At 42.5% G+C, this 22,780-nt stretch overlaps 1 long non-coding RNA gene across 1 annotated transcript; it reads left to right on the top strand.

Moving 5' to 3' along the window:
- The first annotated feature begins 14,590 nt into the window (after positions 1–14,590).
- LOC113831977 lies at positions 14,591–18,162 on the top strand. The gene is made up of 2 exons (XR_004769589.1): positions 14,591–14,984; positions 15,280–18,162. It is a non-coding gene; the product is annotated as an uncharacterized LOC113831977 (long non-coding RNA).
- The last annotated feature ends 4,618 nt before the right edge of the window (positions 18,163–22,780 follow it).

Here is a 22,780-nt window from a genome sequence, read left to right as displayed (position 1 = left end):
ATGAGTCTGAGACCTGTGTGTAGTCTATATAGTGAATCCCAGGACAGCCAGCACTTGGCAGAGAGAACTTATCTCAAAAACTATATATATATATATATATATATATATCATGTATTCATAGAATTTAATAAAATACTGTATCTTAATTAAAATCTTATTTTTTATTTTACTGTTGTCCTGACTTAGTTATTATTATCATTTAAACATGAAGTGTGTTTAGATGACTAAATACGGAATTCTAATCTTCTAATAAGGTAATTGTTTCAAATGGACCTTTAAAATTCATCCATTTTCCCTCAGAATGCATTTGCCTTTGCACTCTTCTCTTTTTTCTGGTCCACCATGTGTCACTTCCAAGTCCTTGTACATACCTCCAGCTGCACATCCTGAAGGCCCATCTCAGTGCTCATTTCTCCTGAAGTCTCCCACTGTCAGCCTTCCAGAAGTTTCTTCTTCTTCTTCTTCTTCTTCTTCTTCTTCTTCTTCTTCTTCTTCTTCTTCTTCTTCTTCTTCTTCTTCTTCTTGGTTCCCATAATGTTCCATTCACGTCAATGTTTCTCAAACTCGAATGTGCTTTGAATCATCTGGAATTTGCATTTTTAACGAGCACTCTAGCACCGTAGCTAAGTCTATGGTGAAATCCATATCATCTCACTTACTAGAATCTGCCTTTGTAATGAAGGAACCGGCTTCCCTTTTGGCAGCCATAACAGCCAAACACGTGCTTGCCATAAACCTGCCTTGGTCACGTAGAGGTCAGATGCCTGTCTCGTGACAAGGAATCAATCAGAAGTTAGCTGGTGGCGCTATGCTTTACGACCCTGGGTGTGCTTTACGGACAAGCGCACGACAATGACGTAAGAGCATAGCAACCACCCTGGGAGGGCCTATGGGCCATAACAACCAGTTGACCAATCAACACAGGGCAAGCCCTCCAAGCCTGGAAGCACACCAATCGTAAGCCTGTGCGTACCCCTAGACACTCCCCTTACGCTGCCCTATAAGATCTTTTGGGAGACCCAAGGAGCCGTCTTTTCTAGCCGTCTGCCATGGCGGGTGGGTGAAAGACCCGAGCTAACATGGGGTTAGTTCGTTAAATTACAATAAAGCCTCGTGCAGTTTGCATCAAGCTTTCGCCTCCATTCTGTGTTTGGGGTGGCCGCCGTCCTGGACTAAGATTCTGGAAGCCTCAGCTTTCTGAGGGTCTAACAGTAACTTTCATAGCATCAAACACAGTATACTGCTAAGCAATTCTTAGTCAAACCTTGACTTTTTATCTCTTCACACTAATGGGTATGCATCCAATTTTTAACTCTTTTAAAGGAAATAAGACCTAATGTCTCTTTGAGGCTCTTATGCTTATGTAGCAAACCCATTGCTCTGAAGTTTCCATATTTTTAAGATTTATTTATCTTTTTAATTATGCATACATGTGTGTGTGTGTGCTGGTATATGTATAGGAGTACGGTGGGCTGCAGAGGCCAAAAGAGGGCATCAGAGCCTTTAGAGCTGGAGTTATAGGTGGTTATGAGTTGTCCTATGTAAGTGCTGGGAACTGAACTCACCCTCTGCAAGAAAAGCGAGTGCCCTCAACCACTGAATCATCTCTCTAGCCCCTGAAATTTAGATAATCTACATTCAGGGGGGAAAAATGATACTGCTGATAAAATTATCACTTATTTTGCTGAATTTTAAAAGGTAGATTTGTGGAACCTTTTTCTTTCCACTGATCTCACAAGTCTCTTCTGCTTCTGGAGTAGAAAGGGAGCATGTGGGACATGTATTATGGGGAAGAAAATTGTTACAGTTAAAACAGAAAGGTTTCTTTTCCACTACGTTTTTATAAATGTAACGGAGTCCGTGGACTTGAAAAGCATCGAAAACTTTTGCTCCTGCCCCTGTGCCGTCCCCAATACTATGCTCCAAGGACTCCCGGGTGCTGCCTGGTTGTGGCCTGTATCCTGTCATGTGACTGTCAGCCCCAGCTATCAGCACCTCAATATTGTTTTGTGCTGCAGAACTCAGCATGTGTTTCCCCTTTGCAAGAATTACATCATGTCTCAGGAAGTCTCTTTTCTCCAACAGAACCCCGGATGTGTTCGGTGAGGCTTTGCAAATAAGAAATGAAGATAAATGGATCCTGGTGCTGTTGCTCAAAAGCTGCGCGCTTGTTGCAGAGCCTTAACTTCACGGGTCTACTACAGTCTCTCACATCTGTTCATTGTGATGCAACTCTCTTGTTCTCCACCAAAGTGAACAGCGTGACGGGGAAAAGGAATGTTTATTCCAGTCAGGTGTGCATCTCTCCAGATGAAGTGCAATTGTCTTCCATCCCTGGCTGTCGACAGGAAGTAAGGCTGATGTACTTTGGCTTCTATTCACCGAGACATTTTAGCATGTTACCTAAAGAAGTGAAAATAACAAAATTCTGAGAATTCTTTCATGATGCCTTTTCCAGAATCCCTTTGCCTCGCCTCATTTGCAAAATAAAATAAATGTGACTACTGTCTTCACTTTCCACCCAAAGTACACTCACCTTTGATCTTCAGTTTGAAATGCATTTCCCACACGTTATGTGAAATTCTTCCTTTCTGAGTCTCTTTACCAGGCCCAGCACATGTTTCTTCCCTGTTTGTCCTAAGTTGTAAACAAGATGCCAGACACAGAGACAACAGGGAATCTTTTTGGCAGCCCTCAGCAGAAACCCAGACAATTTAGAGGCTGGGAGTGCCCTGGGGTTATAAGGACAATGCTAATGATTCCTCGAATTTTAGTAACACCTGCCAGTTCAAAATGGTCTCCTGCCTCTGATGCCATCATTATCAAGTTTTGCTTATTTTACCAATACCTAATGAGTACTTGTTCCTGGTAGGCCCATGCAAGGCATTTGTGGGGATGACAATGGTAGCTATGAAAGATACAATCTCTGCCTTCATTTATTCGGTGCCGGGTGAATGTTCACTGGGCTCCCATGATCTTCATTTATTCACTGCGAGGTGAGTGTTCATTGGACTCCCATGATGGTGTGCTGGATGGACTCTCCTCTTGCAACACATTTGTAAAGTGTTATACATTTCTTTCTTGTGCAAATCAGAAATCGGAGGCTCAAAAACATTAGGTGATTTTCTCCAGGTCCATGCAGTTAGTGCTAGGTACAAATGGTGTATTGTAGCAGAAACTGGCCGAAGCCCAAGTGACCAGAGGTTGCTCACATCAATGACAATCAGCTTCCAAACCAAGATAATGAATAAACCACAATGCTTTGAATAAATCACATCCTGGGAGAAACAGTAGACTATCAGCCAGAATGTTTAGAGTTCAGCTCTATTTCCATTTTATTTATTTTATTTCACCCCTTAAAATAAGGTCTAGTTGCATTGCTGGGCGGTGCTGGCACACGCCTTTAATCCCAGCACTGGGGAGGTACAGGCAGGTGGATATGTGTGAGTTTGAGACCAGCCTGGTCTACAGAGTGAGTTCCAGGACAGCCAGGACTACATAGTAAAACCCGGGCTTGAAAAAAAATTTACAAAAGGGGTCTAGATATGCAGCCCAGACCATCTTCAAAGTCACCATCCTTTTGTCTTGCTCTCCAGGGTGCTAGGCCTCTTTTTGTTTTTTGTTTTTTTTTTTTTTATTTCCTAATACACTAAATAAAGTTACTACTTCCTAATAGTGTTACCCAGAATCCTAATGTTCTAAGAACATGACTTCAGGATCTTTGAGAGGCACAGGAAGAGGAGGATTTAGCTCCATGCAATCTGTTTAGATTCCTCAAAAGTTTTATTTGTTTCCTACATTGAGGGTATACATATAATTTTACTTTTAAAGTAGAATTTTCTGGGCTGGGGAGATGGCTCAGCAGGAAAAACACTTAACTGTCACATCTGACAGCCTGAGTTTGACCTCTAGGGCTCGCATGGTAAAATGAAAACTCGGCTTCTATAAACTGTCCTCTGACCTCCACACACAAGCCATGGCCCATGAGCACATGACTGGACACACACACACACACACACACACACACACACACACACACACACACGTAATTCTTAAATTTTGAGGAATTTTCCTTAAGCAATAAAAGCAAATGTTTGGGAACGAATGAAAGGGATGGCGTGAGAACTGTTTCAGTTTTGAGGGTCTGTAACTACTGAGTTTTCCAGCATTGGCCAAGAGTCCGTTCTCTATGTTGGGGATGGTTAACATCTGACTTTATTTCCAACTATGATAAATGGGCATACTCTAAAATCTTGCTACTCAAGCTGTGGCTCATGTGTCAGTAGCAACAGTATCCCCTGAGAACTTGGAGATGCAGAGCATCAGGTTCTAGCCTGGATATGAGCTTCAACTTGGTTTCTGGGTGATTTTATGAACCTTGCATTTTGAAAAGCAACCAATGTCCAAGATTTTTCTTATAATTTTATACCACTGTCTCCTACCACATTCTTGTCTCCATGATTTTCAGCAAAATGTTTAGGATGGCTGGTCACTCCTGTCCTGCCTCATTCCCGTGGCTTAAAGGGGAGTAGAGTATCTATTTCCATATTCTGTCTTACCACTTAACAGTTTCCATCTGCCAACTTACACTTATAAATGCACCCCCAGTGCCATTCCCAGTTACAATGCTGGGGATATTGAAAACAGCTCTTCTCCCGTAAAGTTGAGCCCCCTCTGATGAGATCATCTTTCCAATCCAGTCCAATCCCAAGACGCACTAATTTTATAATACAGACAGTTATAACAACAACAACAAAAAAAAAAACCTTTCAGATCCTTTACAGATTGCCCCAGGCTTGTCCATGTGTTATTAAAGTTGGGCTGAGTAATAAGTGCTATAAACAAACGTCCTAGGAGACAGCACTCATGCCCAGTGAGCATGACATCCCATAATAGGCCTATTTGGCTTGCTACCCTGGCGCCTCTCTCTAGCCTGATCTCTGGAAACCAGAGAAAGGCAAACATGGGAATGTCAATCCAAAGGCATTGAGAAGCTTTGTTGGAGAGTTTTCATAAGATCAAATTTCTGGCCAAATTCCTATTACTTGTGTATTACAGTCAGGAGGCGATTTTTTTTTTTCCTTAACGTTCCTCTTCCCAGAAGGAAAACATTATCCTCCAAATAAAATGCAAGTGAACTAAATCACTTCCAACCTCAGCATCATTTCAGGCTCGGTGTCATTTGTGGATTCAAGCTTGAGTCCTGTTTAATTTGCTCCTTTCATTCCGAAGAGGGAAAATGCCAACAAAGAAGGGAAGCCTTTTTGGAGGCAGTCACCTTCTCTGTTTCAGATGGATCACAATGCAGTTCCATTTGTCAATTTCATTCACAGTCAGCTCTCTCTGGCAAAGTCAAGCCCACTCTCATTCTTCAACAAGCACTTATGAAGTGTCTACCCTACCCCAGGCACTGAGGCTGGCCCAGAGAGAAGTGGGGATGGTTTATTTTAATCAAAAAACTCATAGCTTACCTGTGAAGACAGAAACATAAATAGCTACTAAGTCATGCAATCAATACCCTCCTAGTGGCTTGTTCAACATAATATGGAAATACGGACTAGTAAGCAATGAGGATTCAAATATCACTAAAACACTGTCCTTTCTCTCAAGGGAGTTTTAATTTAGATGGGGAAACAAGAAATGCATCTGAATACTTACAGGCACCTTTGGTGAAGGTCAAGTGTAAACCAAAACAGCCAGGACTCAGTGTTAGTGATGCTAAAGAAGTTACCACGGTGGGCTGTGGGGACAAGGATAGTGTGGTAAAGTGTATTTCCAGAAAGAGGAGAGAAGAAGGTCTTTATGAATGTAGATGTCACTGTCCCATGAATGGGGATCTTGGGTGGAATAAAAAGGAGGAATCAGGTGAGCTCCCCCAAATTCATTTCTCTCTGCTTCCTGACTACATGCTCCAAGCTCCCCAGAAAAAGCGAAATGGCCACCATGCTGCCTCTACCATGATGGACTGTCTCCTCAAATTGAGCTCAAATAAAGTCTTCTTTCCTTCCTTCCTGAAGTTATATCATCAAGTATTTGTCACAGCAATAATAAATATAGGTACATAAGTAAATAAATAGATTTGAGCTGACTGAAAAAAATTTATGGTGGGTGGAGTTGGTGGCACACACCTTTAATCCCAGCACGAGGGAGGCAGGGGCAGGCAGATCTCCGTGAGTTTGAGGCCAGCCTGATCTACAAAGTGAGTTCCAGGACATCTGTGGCTACACAGAGAAACCCTGTCTCAAAAAGAAAAAGAAAAAAAGAATTCATATTCTGAAAAAAAATAAAATAAGGAGGAAAAGGAAATTTTACCCCCAAACCACTATAAACAAAAGGATGCAACAGGATGCTCCATCCCCCAAGTGCTCCATCCAGCCACCCCATTCTAGTGCAACAGGAGCTCCAGGTGCATTTACAACGGAGATTTTATGCATAGCCAGTTTTCAGGGGGAAACTTGAAAAAGATATTGAGGCCCTCATGTGTAGCCCTGAATAGCATATACAGGACTGTGAGTTTTATTCCATAACTGATGGGGAGCTCACATGCCTTTCTGAGCACATGAATGGAAGGAAGTCAGGAGGAAAATTGGATTTGTGATACTTTGTAGGATAGCTTGGAATTTAAAAGTGCCAGGGAAAGGATCGGACACTGGAAGGAAGTGTGATAGAGAGAAACCTGTGTCTTCACTCAGCCATCATTAGCAGGCCACTCTTGTACTGGAAGGTTTGATGGAGGTACATGTGAGAGGTATGTGGGGTGCACGGCATTATTAATTAGGAAACATCCTTGGTGCAAAGTGTAGGTGACTATCCCAGATTTGAGCTTCAAAGAGATCTAAGACATTTTCTTCAAGCTCATTAAGTCCAATGAGGAAGCACTTGCTACTGACGAGGAAATGCTTAGACTCTTAGAACAAGGAGAATGTTTTGTAAGATGGAGTGTAAAGGTAGTTTTGTCTAGTGACCTCATTTCTGTACCAGTGGTTCTCAAACTTCCTAATGCTGTGACCTTTCAGTACAGTTCCTCATGTTGTGGTGACCCCCAACCATAAAATTATTTTCATTGCTACCTCATTAACTGTAATTTTGCTGCTGTTACAGATTATAATGTAAATATCTGTGCTTCCCAAAGGTCTTAGTAGACCCCCGTGAAAGAGCCATTCAACCCACAAGGGGTGTCGATCCACAGATCGAAAACTGCTGGTCTGGGCCGTCTAGTGACAACTGCCCAGAGCCTACAGTTCAAAGGGAGGAACCTACTATTCCTTAGCAGACACTCCTGCTAAGTCAGCCTCCTTATTGAATAATAGGCAACACACTTCCCCTCAAAGAGCTTACATGCGGAGATGACTAAACTGCTTCTCATGAAAGGGAAGTGTGAAAGATACACATACCACTCTGAGCAAAATGGATGTCTTCTAAGTGATTGATGGGAAAATATGCCTCCTGTATACCCCGAGGGCAGATTTCTGGGAGCTTAAAGGTCACATCATGGAAGACCACACTTCTTAAGTTTCATCTTTGTATATGAAGTTTGTCCTGGTAAACAAATGTAGGGAAGATCTCTTTCCTGTGGACAGAACACTTTCACTTTATATATCCAATATTGTTTTTTCTAAAGTTTGTCCCAGAGAAGCCAGACCAAATTATTCACAATTTGGGCTGACAATAAGAAGGTTCTAATTATTTGAAATAGGTGCAAATAGCAACACAATAGCTCGGGCCCTTTAAAGACATGTTCATGAGATCCCAATGATCAGGCATGTCCTCACCTCTTATGTTCTTCATTAGGAATTACATACATCAATATTTAAGGGACAGAAGATGGTAACACACCAGAAATTGTAGGTACTCATTGAAGTAACCCAACCACTGGAACTTAATGCCATTTACTGGGTCATCTATCAGAATATTGAGTGTACATAAGAAAGGGAAATGGACTGGGTCTAACTGAAAGGCTATTTTTCCAAAGTCCATTGGAATACATATTATTTTATTCAGACCAGGTTTTCTAAGGTCTTCCCAGACTATTGATAGACCTCACAACTCATTTCAAGTGATTAAAATGCACTTGCTTTATAAATACAGTGAATGTGAGTCCTACAATCATGGATGGTAATGGCTTACCGGGATGCTACAGAATAAAACACTGTCAAGAGTTGCTTGAATTCCTACCATGAAGCCTGATCAGGTGGCTATTCTAGCCAGAACTGGAATGCACCAAGGGAGCAGAAAATTCCTGATGTCTGTATTTGTCCACTTCTATGCATTACTACCTAATGTCAAAGACAACTGATATTCTGTACTTTGTGTGTTTCCATCTCAAGAAAGAAGACAAAAGTCTACTCCCTCTTCCACATGACAACTCATGTCACAGATACTTATTGATTATATGTCCCATACTGACTGAGCTAGACAGTAGAGAAGGAAGGAAGGAAGGAAGGAAGGAAGGAAGGAAGGAAGGAAGGAAGGAGGAAAAGAAGGCCATTGTTTCACAGACATATTATGGGAAATACTTGTATGACATACTCAAAGTGTTCAGTTGTACCCAACATTCAAAGTTTGAGTAATTAAGAAAAGTAGTAAACAAATCTCTCTCTCTCTCTCTCTCTCTCTCTCTCTCTCTCTCTCTCTCTCGTGTGTGTGTGTGTGTGTGTGTGTGTGTGTGTGTGTGTGTGTGTGTGTGTGTGTATACTGTGCACTTGTGTGGAATGACTGCATGTAGGGGAGAGGCCATAGGACAATCTCATGCATCATTCCTCAGTTGTCATCCACCTTGTTTTGCTTTTTTTTTTTTTTTTCATTCAGGTCTCTCACTATCCTGAAGCTCACAATTTAGGCTAGGCTTGCTGACTAGCTAGTCCCAGGGACCCACCTGTCTCTTCCTCCCCGGCAGTGAGATTATAAGTGCAAGCTACCACACCTGTTTTTTTACAAGAATTCTAGGGATCAAACTCAGAGCCAAATCTTCGCAAGACAAACACTTTACTGAATGAGCTGTAACCCAGGCAAGGGAATAAGTGGATTTTTAAGGGCAAATACAAGCTGGCCAAAAAGAAGTAATTGCCTAAGGGGAGAAATTTGAGCAAAAGTACATATTGGAGAAATAAGATAGTTTATTTAGGAAACTGCAGGAAAAGCAGTGTACACTGTGAGTGTTGAGCAACTGCATTAGAAATGTAAGTAGTAATCAGATAAAGAGATTTATACATCATACTTAAAACCTCTGAAATGTTTTTAAAGGGAAATAATAAATTAGATTGACTTTTTATTGATTGATTGATTGGATGGATGGTAGTATAGAGAAACAAAGGCAGAATAGGTAAGGCCAGGATAATATAACAAAAAAAAATTAAATCAGTGGTGACTATAGCTATGGATTGAGAAATACTTACTAGTTAAAACTGAGAGTTTGGACCAATGTGGAGGTAACAGTACAAGCATCAGCTCAAATAGGACTCCTCAAATCATATCTTGAGTACACAGGTAAATGTTGGTATTGATATAACTGTTCACACAAGTTGGAAATTCTGGTGTGAATTGCGGCTGGGTTTGTTAAGTTTGTTGGGACTTCAAAATACTTCATAAAATGAATGGTTAGTCACTAGATGTGAGTCTGTGGCTTGTAGGAAATTTTGGTTTGGAGTGATAAATGCAACATCCAACTAAATAGTTACAAATGTAGTAATTACAACCTGAGAGATGTGAAGCACTAAACTAGCACCCCCGGAAATAAAATACAGTGACAGTATGTTCCAAGAGCCTGGCACAGCTAGTGCACTCCTCTCTTCTAGTCATTGGCAAATTTTTGCTTTGTATCTTCTACCAGTTCACTTTGCTTTTTATTTCTATTAGCACAAATCTCATGTGATAACCAGTACTGAGACTATTGTCTCCATTCTGAATGTCACAGATGTTAAAAAGTCATCAATACATGTGTCCCAACTTCATGAGACAGATTTGTGACTAGCTGCTGGTCTTGTCTCTCTACTATGAAGGTGATAGGAAGTAATACATAATATTTCTGGGCCATAGTCTCCTTGAACAGTCGTCCCTTCTTTACTCTTTCATCTACAACAGTGAGGCCAAAGCTGATCCACCAGACAGAAGATAACTTGGATCTGGATCTTCACACAAGACAAGTTATGCCATGCTACTGAAATATAGAGTTCTACATTTTTATACCAGCTATAAACCGATTTCCCCCACCCTCCAATTATGCAATTTTATCAAACTGCAGAATTTTATTTTATGATTACTACATTTTATCTCAGAATCTGTATATTATATTGTAATATTTTAGATACCTGTTTGGAATTTAGTTTTGTCATTCTGTGTAGTATCTATTCCTTTCGATTCTCTGGCATCTACAAATTTGAACCAGGGTTCTGTCCTTGAATGACTATTATATGTAAGCTAAAGGTTGGGCTTAGACTGGCATTATCGGACATCATCCCCAATTGCATTCTGTATATGGAGCTGTCCTAGCCCTGGCAATAAATACTTCTACTAGCTGAAGCATACTTACACAATTTGATTCAACTTCAGCTTTGAGTTCTGCAAGACTTAAGGATAAGAAGAGGCAAAGAATAAAAGTGGAACATGAACAAAGAAGTATTCCTTCCCACCTCCCTTCTCTCAGCCCAAACTTTCCCCCAGAATGTACTAACATGCTAACTGGCAGCAATGCCTCTAGTCTGTCCCCACTCGGACTCATCCTGTCCTACAGTCTTCACACATCTCCCTCTCCAGATCTTATTGGCTGCCATCATTCCCCTGCTAAAGACTTCCAGTGACTTCTCATGAAATCCAAATTCCTTCATTTGGCATACAGAGATCACGTTGAGATGGACCGTCGGTAGCTACTTACCCTGTGGCATTTCCTCCACCTGCAGCATAAGCGTCTGTCCTTCCCCAGTGTGTCACAGGCCCCTGCTTTGTAAACATTAATCTAACATCCCTCATCTCCTCCAGGCAGAACTGATTCCTTTCTCATCTATGCTTTTGCACTTACACTGCTTCAGCTTCCCTGTTTAGGTGTGTACCTCCTCCCCCTGCCCCCCACTCCAGTTTGTAAGCATGCTGAGGTCAGAGCTGTGGCTTTCCCCTCTGAGCATGTGTGCCTATTATCAGAGGTCAGTCCCCTGTCGCTGTTCCTCAGGTAACATCCACCTTGTCTGGGAGGACAAGATCTCTTCATTGGCCTAGGGGTCAAGTAGGCTAGGCTTATTGGCCCAGAGAGCCCAGGATCTGCCTGCCTCCTTCTCCTCAGTGCTAGGATTATAAATGTACACTGGGTTCTTTTTTTAACATTTTAATCTTTAATCCATTGATTAACTGTCTGTCTGTCTGTCTGTTTATTTGTATGTGCATGTATGTGGGTGGACATGCACCATACCACATCACACATGTAGATGTCAGAGGACAATTAGTGAGAGTCAGTTCTCCTTCCGCCATATAGGTCCTGGGGATCAAACTCATGTCAAATCTGGCAGCAAACACCCCTGCCAACTGAGACATCTGGTTGACCCCAGGCTCTTTCCACATGGTTTCTAAGGATCAAACTCAGTTCCTCCTGTTTGCATGGCAAGTACTATTGCTTGAATTTACTAATGGAGCTATCTGTCCATTTGTCAGTGAGACAGTCTTTATGCAGTGATAAGGAATATAGAAACTTATTACTTTTCACCTTCACTGAAGTGTGTGTGTGTGTGTGTGTGTGTTTAGAGAGAGAGAGAGAGAGAGAGAGAGAGAGAGAGAGAGAGAGAGGACCTCAAACTTACCATGTAGTTGAGGGTGATACCAAACTTCCAGTCCCCCTACCTTCATCTCAGACCTGCTGGAATTCCAGGTATGCACCACCACATCTGGTTTGTGCTATGCTGAAGAGCAAATCCAGGGTCTTGTGCATGCTAAGCAACCAGACTACCATCTGAAATACAATCCCAGCCCTATGGAAGTATATTTGACAGATGGAAATTGTATACATTTAAGATGTATACTATGAAGTTTGAGGTATATATACATTGTGAAATTCTTTCCATAATAGATAGACCTAATTAGTGTGTGTATTACTCCAGTTAACTCTTTATATATCTGATAAAAATTCCTGTAATTAATTCTCTTAATGAAGTCCAAGTGTGTATTACATTACTAATATGGTCACCATGCTGTATATTAGATTTACAGAATTCATTCATCCTTCATAACTGCTCTGGATCAACATCCTCCCCTTTCTTCCAGTCCCTGAAAGCCATTGTTGTACTTTGTACTTCTCTGTAAGTTCAATATTTTTCAGCTCTGCTTGTAAATGGCAGCATGAAGGATTTGACTTTCTGTCTCTGACACTTTTTTTTATAAAATTCTCCAGGCCCATTCATGGCATGACACCTCACAAGTGACAGGGATCCACCATTCTTTGAAAGCTGAATGAGATTCCATCTTTAAATGAATGTGTACATATGTTCATATCACATTTCACTAGTTCATTCACCTTTTGATTCGACATTGTAGCTTTTATGAATGATGCTACAACAAACACCAGGGTGCAAACACCTTTTTTAAGATACTCATTTCATTCCCTTTGGCTATATACTCAGAAGAAGGATCGTTGGAGCACATAGATGTTCCTTTTTTTAGGAACTTACATGCCATTTTTCATAATAACAGTAGTGATGGCCATTCCCATTAACCATGCACAGGGTCTGCCCCCCACATCCTCCCCAAAACTTCTACGATACATGTTTAGCCATACCCATCCTAACAGGTACTAGGTGATGGTTCATTAATGTGTAGACAGGTATTGACCACTTTTCAATGTTTGGCTTTAAGACTTCAAGACCCAACCATCCAAACTGGATTTAGTAAGTCAGACCTTAATCATAGCACTTAGGAAGCTGAGGCTGGTGGATTTCTGCACAGTCAAAACTAATTAAGGCTATATACAGTGAGTCCCAGGCTAGCCCAAGCTACAAAGTGAGACCTGGCCTCAAAAGAGCCATGGGTCTTGTTTTTCCAGAATACACTTATCTTTCTTTATGAGACCTGGATCTACTTTGATATATGCTAGATTAAGAAATCCTTAATATGTGCAGTAATTGATTTTATTTAAGAAATGTGACAATTCCTTGATATGCAAATTCTGAATGCTAGTTCCAAAATTAGCATGGGTACACCTAGACAGACAAATTAACATTATTTATGCTTGCTGTTTGTGTTAGTGAAGTGATAAAGAATAGCATTTATTTTTAGATCCAAATACCTAGAAATAGATTGAGTAAGAATAAATCCAGTAATTAGTTTGGGAGTAGAAAGCAGGATTGACTTCATTACATAATGGCTTCCAAAGGGAATGAGCTGTCTTCCTTTTGAAGTTTGATTAAAGGTGTGCCTAGGAAGGATATTCCACTCTGCCCTCCTCAGGGATTTCTTTCCATGGTGGAGTTTCCCTGGGGTAGTTTCACAACTGTCCTGAAGCCCTCTGTGTTTTCAAACTGGTTTGCCATTGTTTTGTTCCTTGGGATGCACTTAAAAATTACTCCATTAGAGGAGACTGGGGAGTAAGCACAATTGGAGGAGGGGGGTTTGCCAGCAAAACTGCAATAAAGAATATGAGGATTCCTTTACATTGGTAAGGTGTTTTCAAATTGTTTTTTTATAAAAAAAAATGCCATTTCCAAAATTCAAGCATGCTCAGAAAAATAAAACAAACAAACAAAACAAACAAAATAACCATCAAACCTAGCTTTATCCTTTTGGATGTAGAATACAGTTGACAGATAAAACACAGGGTAGTCGGTTAGTTTTACACTTCAGTTAAACGGCTGACTTTTTTTTTTAGTATAAGTGTCTCAATAAATCCTAAGAAATTTAATTCTAGGGGTTCTGGGCTCTTATCTCCTGAATCTGGCCACTCTCCTATAGGAAGATGGTATACTGTTCACCCCAGAGATATATGAACTTCAGCAAAAATAAGTAAATAAAATAAAATTGTAATCTTTGTCTTTTTGAAAATTCTTAAAAGTTTATTTACGGGTTCAGTTACATGGCTCGGTAGGTAAAGGTGTTTGCTGCCAAGTCTGATGACCTGGGACCCACAGGGTGGAAGGAGAGAGCAGACTCTTGGCAGCTGTCCTCTGACCTCCACACACCAGCCATGACGTACGTGTGTGTGTGTGTGTGTGTGTGTGTGTGTGTGTGTGTGTGTGTGTGTGTGTTCATGTACCAGGGTGTTCATGTGCAAGTCAGAGGACCAGTGGTAAAATGCTATACTATCTAAACTATAAGTACAGTTTATTGCAAACTAGGTATCACTCCATCATCCAAGATTTACCTGGAGACTAAATTGTATCAGGCAATGGGTGCTGTATTCAGAGCAAGATCTGAGGTTGAATTTCATCGTTGACTGTACCACCTTTAGGCAAATTAATTCTTCAGCATCTTAGATTCTTTGTCTACAGGCTACAGGGATAAGACAGTTATTGTAAGAGCCAAATTAGCTAATGTGTGCAGAAGCACTTTGCTTTTATGAATGGCTATAAACAGATTATGACTTATTAGAACGCCACTCAGATCTAGGAGTGGCCCAACCCTGAGATCCCAGCACTTGGAAGCAGGGTGGAGGAGGTAGGAGGATTGAGTGTTTGAGGTCAGCCTGAGTCACAAATTGAAACTCAGGGGGAGAGATGTGCAGAAAGGGAAGAAGGAAAAAAAAGAGGGGAAAAGGTTACTCCGCTCTTCCAGAAGGTACTCTCATCTTAGCCTGCCTTGGAATGACTTATTGTCAATGCTGCACAGTAATGGGCTCTTTCCCGGAGTTTTCAAGGGCAGAATTCTTAGCCAGGAGCCACGTGTAGTCACTTTACCATCCATTTTCTTTGTATTTCAAGACACTTGGGTTCCAATTTTAGTTCCAAGCCTCTGTTTCTTCGCATAACAAATGGACCAAATGATATTCACTCCACGAATTTATGCGACCAGGAGAGGTGGGTGAGAAAAATAGAGACGGGTGTGGGGAGGGGATAGAGTTCCTCTTTAGGGGTGCATGAATTCTTTTCTGTGATTCTCCTGAAGTCTCACCGAAAGGCCCTGAGTAGGTGTGCTTAAGGAACAGGACTCCATTTCCCTTGTCCTTCTTTGCCTAGCTGCTCAAAGAGCCCGGCAGGGGAGGCGTGGGAGAGGCCTCTTCCAATCTCCACACATCCCTCTAAGATGGGGTCTGAAACGCTCGAAGCAGCAGCGTGGACTTCCAAGACAATAACCTTCTCTAATCACTACCAGATTCGCGCCAGAAAGCAGCAGGGGAGCCGTTGCCTTGACCCACCGGGGCCTCCAGCCCCTCCCCGCCAGACGCAGGCTAATGCGATACAGACGTCTCCTTCCCCGCATGGCTCTCCCACCCGCCGCCCCTCTCCAGACGGACATCGCTCTTCCGAAGTCATATTTTGGAGGTCATCAGGCCACTTTTCCGCGGACCCAGGGAGAGGCCTGCACCTCGGGACTTCCTAGCTACCCAGGGGGTATTGTATTCACCACCGGCAGAAGCCAACTTCAAAGGGGCATCAGGCGGGGCTTCTCACTCATATCGATGGTACAACAGTGACCTCCAGTGGTTGATCCAGGAGACAAAAAAAAAAAAACCTGCAATGTCTCAAAACAATCCAGTCCTAGGAAGACAGTCTACAATGTAATAGGATTTCCTAGAAATCCTGTGTACAGCATCTAAAAAATCAACAACGACAACAATGATGGCCCCCAAAGTTGCTGAATCTAAGAACCCCAGCAGATGTGGCCAGTGGAAAGTCTCCAGAATACAGTGCACATGGAACTCTAAGGAACTGAGCACCGCTGCCTATAATTTGGGACAATGTCTTCACCTCTTAATCCACTCCAGACCACCACCACCACCACTCCAGTCCCCAAGTAGCTTGTATTAATTCCTCTGTTAGAAATGACCTCTTGATTTCTCTGCCCGATAACATCTTGTTATGATGTCAGATGAAAGCTGGTCACTAGAGGACATGTTCAAGATCGTCCCTCCTAGCAGAATTAACATATAGTATCAAGGACATCAATACTGCTGTATGTGTTTGACTTAAGAAGCAACATGATACAGCACTGTTATAGGGACCTACTATGCTCTGAGTTCTAGGTAAAGGCTGAAAGGTATGGAATGTAAGTCACCTTTTTTGTTTGTTTTTGTTTTGTTTTGTTTTTTAGCACTGTAACAAAACACCTGAGGAAACGACATAAGAAAGGAAGGATTTTAATTTTTAGATCTATTCAGATATATGTATGCAGATTTAGATCTTTCTGTCCACTGTCATTGGTATCTGTTGCTTCTGGATTAGGGTGCAGTGATGCAGAACATTGGGACAAAGAGCAAAGTGACCCTCCTCATGGCAGACAGGAGGTGGAGATGGGAAGAACCCAATAGGATCAAGATAACATCCTCCTAAAGGATGGCCCCAGGGACCTACTTCCTCCAGTGAGGCCCTACTTCCTGATAAAGCCATTAAATTATGAGTTCATGCCATCGACTAACCTACAGATTAGGTCAGAGCCCTCATGAGCCAACCATTTCCCCAAAGCTCAATTGCTGAATGTTGCAGTGAGGACATTGATGAGGGATGCACTTCACATGCAAATTATACTAATTACTGAGCTCTGAGTGTTGCAGACCAGTGGGGTGTGCACAGGGAAACAACTGCTACCAAATGTGGTAAGGAATTCTGCATTTGTCTCAAGTGGAAGTCATCACTCTGGTCTTCAAAGAACTGCAATCGAGGGGCTGTCTGAATAAATGAAGGGGCTTTGGTTGGGGCTTTGTGGGTTGAATAGGAGTTAATGAGGCAGGTAGAATGATTTAAGATGGAAAAGAAGAGATGATGCACATTTGGGGTATGACATAACTACCTAGAAGTGAGTGTGTCGAGACAAGGAGCCATCTACACCGGCCCACACTGACTGGGTTATTTATCATTGGCCGTTGCACAGCCTAGAGATACAAGGCTGAAACATAACTGAGACCACGAAAGAGGACCTTCCAAACTGTAGGCTATGGAAATCAGAGTCTTCAATGATTGCTGAACTGAAACAATATTTAGGGAGAATAACCTCACACATAAACTAGAATAGCATACAGGACAAGCTAAAATCAAATCAGGTTTCTGTCCATTAGTGGTCCTCAGACCACAGGGGTATGGGCTGATCAAATCTCACCTGCGGGGGTTAAGATCAGTCACTGAGCCAGTGAACAAACAGGTCAGGCACAAAACAGAAGACAAAAACACAAGAGGGGCAGCTGCCCAGCTGCAGTTGTCAATGGAGACATATGTCAACATTACAGGAAATGAGACGGCCCAACAGGAGAGTGGAGATGTCAAACTGTATCTTTGTGAACTGTATCTTGCCAGACCAAGACTGATTTTTGAATGTCCTCACTGTTGAGAGGAGATCTGGTGAAAATGCTCAGGTCTATCTCTGAGATCCGGGAAGCCTCAGAGGGACCAGTGGGGCCCCACTCTCCATTAAACCCACATCCTGAGTAGCTGGGAGATGACAGCCTGTTTGTTCTTCAGCCTCAGATAATAAATACTGGCCAGATTTGCTGGAATCTGGCCGTTCTGGGTAACTTATCATGAATAAAGAGAAATATGCCCCTTCAGGGGACTCATTGATGGCTGAGGTGGACAGTAGCTTAAGCCATGTGGCTGTGCATTATACAATCCCAGGAATCCAGGAAATTTATCTACAGCAGGTCGTGCATGGTGTGAGGAAAATTGGCAACCTGCTGTAGAGGGTACAAGGATCTCCATCCAGGCCCCCAGTGAGAGTTGCTGGTCTGCACTGTGATAAACACAGCATGGGGGACCTTTCTGCTTACTGACACAATCCTCCCATTAGAAAGTAATCTCCCTGAGGAGTCTCCCTGAGCACCGAGCCTGGACTCTGCACCCAAAAAGCCCTGGCTGAATCAGAGAACAGTGAGCACCTCCAGGATGAAGAACTAGGAAGTCCCTGAAGATGCCTGAAGATTGACAGGAGTAGCAGAACATTCCGTGCTTCTCAGACATGCCCTTTTATCTTCGTATTAATACTGTTTACATGGGTATTAGAAAGAATGTGAAATTGGGAAACAGATAAAAGTGGTTTTGAATTCTGGCTGTGTCGCTTCATTATCATGAGCAATTTACTTGAGTTGCATAAAGTTCTCTTTAGCTCTAGAAGGTGTCTAGAAACTGTTTAGAAAGGAGACCCTTGTTGGTTGTTATAATATAGCGAGCCTCTATGTTAGTTTTATCTCTGCTGTGGCGAAAAATGCTATAACCAAAGGCAATGTGAGGAGGAAAGGGTTTATTTAGCTTTGATATCTTGATCATAGTCCTTCATGTGGAGAAGCCAAAGCAAAAACTCAAGGCAAGGAACCTAGAAGCAGGAATTGAAGCAAAAGCCATAGAGGAACACTGCTTGGTGGTTTGCTTCCCATGACTTGTTCAACTTTTTTTATACAATCAGGGACCACCTGCCTTAGCGTGGCAGTGGCCTGGGCCCTCCTACACCAATCATTAATCTATAAAATGCTCTCTTGACTTGAATACAGGTCAATTTGATGGAGGCATTTTCTCATTCGAGGTTGTCTCTTTCCAAATGACTCTACCCTGTGTCAAGTTAACAAAACAAAACAAAACAAAAAAATAACCAACATAGCCTCCAACAAGCATCGGCTATTGCAATGACAGCAGCATACACCTTCTTTCAGTAGACTTTGAACTACCACTCACCCCAGAAGTTGCAATAGATGATCTTTACCCAGTGAGCCATCTCATCAGCACAGTAGATGGTCTTATCCAACAAATGCAAGAATCAGAACTGGGCGACCTTTGGCCTGGCCTGGTACTATGTGGTGAAACTGCACAGATGAAGGCTTACACCCAACTCAGCAGTGCAGGACCTTTCTAGGTATGAAATGGCATCCATGAAGAGCAATGCCTGTCCCCATTCAACAATGTGCTGTTTCTGGAGTCAGGGACAAAAAACACATGTGGGAATTATACAACATTATGACAAACACATCAAAGTATTAGAACTGCAAAAGACTAGCCCACAGGACTGTCAGGATCACATAAAACTTTAAAGCAGACACTAACTCTTAGTCAGTGTTGCTGGCAGTTGAGTGAGATGTTCAGTGACCTAAAAATCAGTCTGAATACCCATCTAGAATCAGCCACCTGTTAGTGACACCAAGATCAAGACCTGTGCTCCTTGCCACATATGAAAAGTCCTGTTTTGATGTTGGGGCTTCATGGATAGAGAGTGATGTCTAATCAAGGCTCCTCCTGGTTAGATGACAACATTTAACACATTAATTGTAACCCCAAGTGGTCAGTAGAGTTACACTTGTATGACCTCAAGGATGTGGAAGTTAGTTTGAGAAACCAGGAACCCAGAGAAGAATACTTTTCCTAAATATCCATTAGTTGTGATGGAGTGAAGCAACCTCATTTACTCTGTGAAGATAATTCTACAATGCTGGTGGACACCAGCTCTCCTCCTGTGTCCCAGATCCCATAACCAACAACATACTGAACAAGATGCCTGAATGCACCAAATGAAGCCCTGGCCACAGCGTGGATGCTGGATGCCCCTCCCCTCCTCCCCCCACATCTGGTCAATGATGTCTCACTGACTCACCTGACTTGGTGGCTCTTCAGTGTATCATCTCTAGGCTGAGACCTCTACACACGCATTAGCTTTCTAACATTTCTGAAGCAAATAACTACAAAAAAATTAGGCTTAAAATAACATAAATGTATTATCTTGGAACTCTTTAGGCTAGTACTCCAAGCCTTCTGGCTAAAAGTAAGATCCTGTCAGTACTACTGCCTATTCTGGAAGCTCGAGGGGTACAGATAGGACAAATCTGTTTCCATGCTTTTTACTAAAGGAAATTCACATTCCTTGGTTCGTGGTCTCCTTCTTTCACCTCCAATACCATCAATATAATAACTATAATTTATTTCACCAGTGTAATTATTGCACATATTCCAATGCAACATCTTTTTCTGGCTATAGCCAGCAGAGGTTCTCAAAAGATTATCTCCTACCCTATAGGACCTTGCATAATTAAACTGGTCCACCTAAATAACCAGAGATAATGTCTCTGATCGTTGATTCGCTTTATTCACTACAGCAAAGCCACTTTTGTCCCTAAGATAGCATCCAATCAGAAGTCCTGAAGAGTGGTGTGTGGATACACTTGGGGAGTCCAGCAATCTGGCTCCCACCACACACATTCTCTGCTCTTTCACTCCAGACTCCCAAGAGATGGTTACTGCTGTTAGCTCCATTTTGTAGATGAGGATACTGTTAGCAAGCTGTTTTAGATGCCATCACACTCTGAGAAGTGGCCAGGGAGGCTCACCCTAGGGGGTCCACTGTCTTAGTCTTTTGCATTCCTGTCTCTTTGCCTGATGCCTCTGAAATCTATCTTCCCACCACTTGGTTTCAGCCACCCCTGTGGTTGACTTCAATTGTTGGAATATCCTAACTGGTCACACTCCCTCATTCTCCACTGTGCTGCCAGAGTTATCTTACAAATCCCGCATCTAATAAGGTCACAACCCTATGACATTCCACCACTGTCAGGGGAAAGCCCAGACTGGTGGAGCTGGTACACAGGACTGCCAGGACACTTGACTTGACTCTCCAGCTTCACTCTTCTCCATTCTCTCTCCCATGCTCCCACAATAAATCCAGCCCTCTCTAGTCTCCAAATGCTTTCACACACTAATTCTTTGCAGGTTTGTTGTGTACATTAAAACGCAGAAAGCATATTATCATACTTCGAGTATGTGTTTAATAAAGGATAGTCTACAGAGAAGGGCAGCATGCTTGAGACCTCACCACCATCTATCTAAAAGGAATAGGAAGTTTAACAGAAATTTGTGAAATCTGCTTCCTTTTATTCTAATTTGTTTATTCTCAGACTGATTTAAATAGAGGTGGGGAGAACAAAAGCCTGCTTGGGAAACAACACTGCTAAGCACGCCTCAATAACTCATCTTCTCTGTTCCGTTATCTAAAGTGGTGAGCACGTAAATAGAACAAAAGCAATAGAAATCAAAGACTAGAGCAGGTCTCTCCTGTTACAAACTATAAGCACAGAGAACGGGTGGGATCATGAGAAGGCTGCTTTGTAGGCAGAGCCCTCTGCCACAGGAAACAGACAAAGGGCTAGGCGTTTTGAAGTACTGGATGAGTGATTTTATAAACTATTTGCAATTCTATGTCAAGTGAAATGTTTATAGTATGACTTAGAGAAAGTCTTCAAGACTGAGCCATACATCATCCCAGGCCTGCACATGGAGTAAGCTACTCTATTAATTCATTTGACAAAGGCAGCCTGCACATCTCCCTGCCTTGGGCATGACACAGACTTTAGGAGCCCATTGGCTGATTTGTAAGGAGCTCAGGCCAAGCAAATGGCTGTGGACCTACAGAGAATCCCAAGCTTAGGGAACTGGAGGAATTTGCCAGGATGTGGTGGGGGGCGGGGGGGGTCCTCCTTCTGTTTGGGGTAATCAAGAAATCTTTACTTAAAAATATAAGATTTGAGCTGAGTCTTGCAGGATATTCATGTACAGGCTTGGCACAGAAACCTGGAAGGAAACAGCATGTATACCGAGGCAGAAAGAACATAGCAAGCATGGAAAACTGAGCCTAGAGAGGGAGGCAACAGCTCAAGCCCTAAAGATGTCTTGATTAGAAGCTGTCAGCACCATTGAGAGGTGATTGGGCCGTGGGAGCACAAGAGCACTAACTAACATGTGTTACTCCACTGGCAAGTTCATACTGAATGGGCTCCTGGGATGAGGTGTGAACCATGGAGGTAAGGCCTGATTAGAGGATGGAAGTTGGTGGGGTGCGTCTTCTCTCTGTCTTTCTCTGCTCCCAGCTCTCCTACCACATGCTTCCTGCAGTGATTTTTCAGTGTCACCTCCACCTGGGGCCCACAACAGAGCCAGCTGACATGAACTTAAATCTCTGAAATACCTTTCTTCCTGTAAGTTGTTTACCTCATGAAATTGACTGATATGGGATGTCAAGAGTTTGAACTCCACTTGAACCTAATAGGAGTTCATGACTTACTCTCAACATCCATCAACACAGGCAAATTTGAATGTTAACACTACTGTTTGAATGGCCACGTACAGGAGGCTTGGCAACGGCACTAGAGGATCAGAGACCTTTGTAATAACCCAGATGAGGGCTTCCACGGGTTCTGGACACCAATTAGGAACCAAAGTGTAGACAAGGGGATGGAAGGAGGAAGGAGAACAACACGTCAGTGACTAACTTGATCCGGGAGATGCCACTCTGTGACATCAGTAATTTAAGATGAAGACCAGGTTATAGAGAAAGGAGGAAATTGGGTTTGGAGGACTCTCGATCTTCGCTTGCTTACATACTACCCTTTTCCTCTCTCTCTCTCTCTCTCTCTCTCTCTCTCTCTCTCTCTCTCTCTCTCTCTCTCTCTCTCTCCTTCCCTCCATTTCTTCTTCTTGTCCTCCCTTAATGGTTAACATATGTTAAACCCTTTACTTGGGACTGGAGAAAATGACTCAACAGTTTATAATACTTACGAGTTTTCCACAGGACCCAAGTTTAGTTCCCAGCACCCACATCAGGCAGCTAACAACCACCTAGAACTCCAGCTCCAAGAGGCCCAGTGCCCTTTGAGGCCTCTATAGTCACCTGTACACACTAACACAGACACGTG

Source organism: Cricetulus griseus, chromosome 4 (assembly GCF_003668045.3).
Source record: "Cricetulus griseus strain 17A/GY chromosome 4, alternate assembly CriGri-PICRH-1.0, whole genome shotgun sequence".
Taxonomy (NCBI): Eukaryota; Metazoa; Chordata; class Mammalia; order Rodentia; family Cricetidae; genus Cricetulus; species Cricetulus griseus.
Note: the sequence above shows the minus strand (reverse complement) of the source record. Positions and strands in the feature narration are given on the sequence as shown.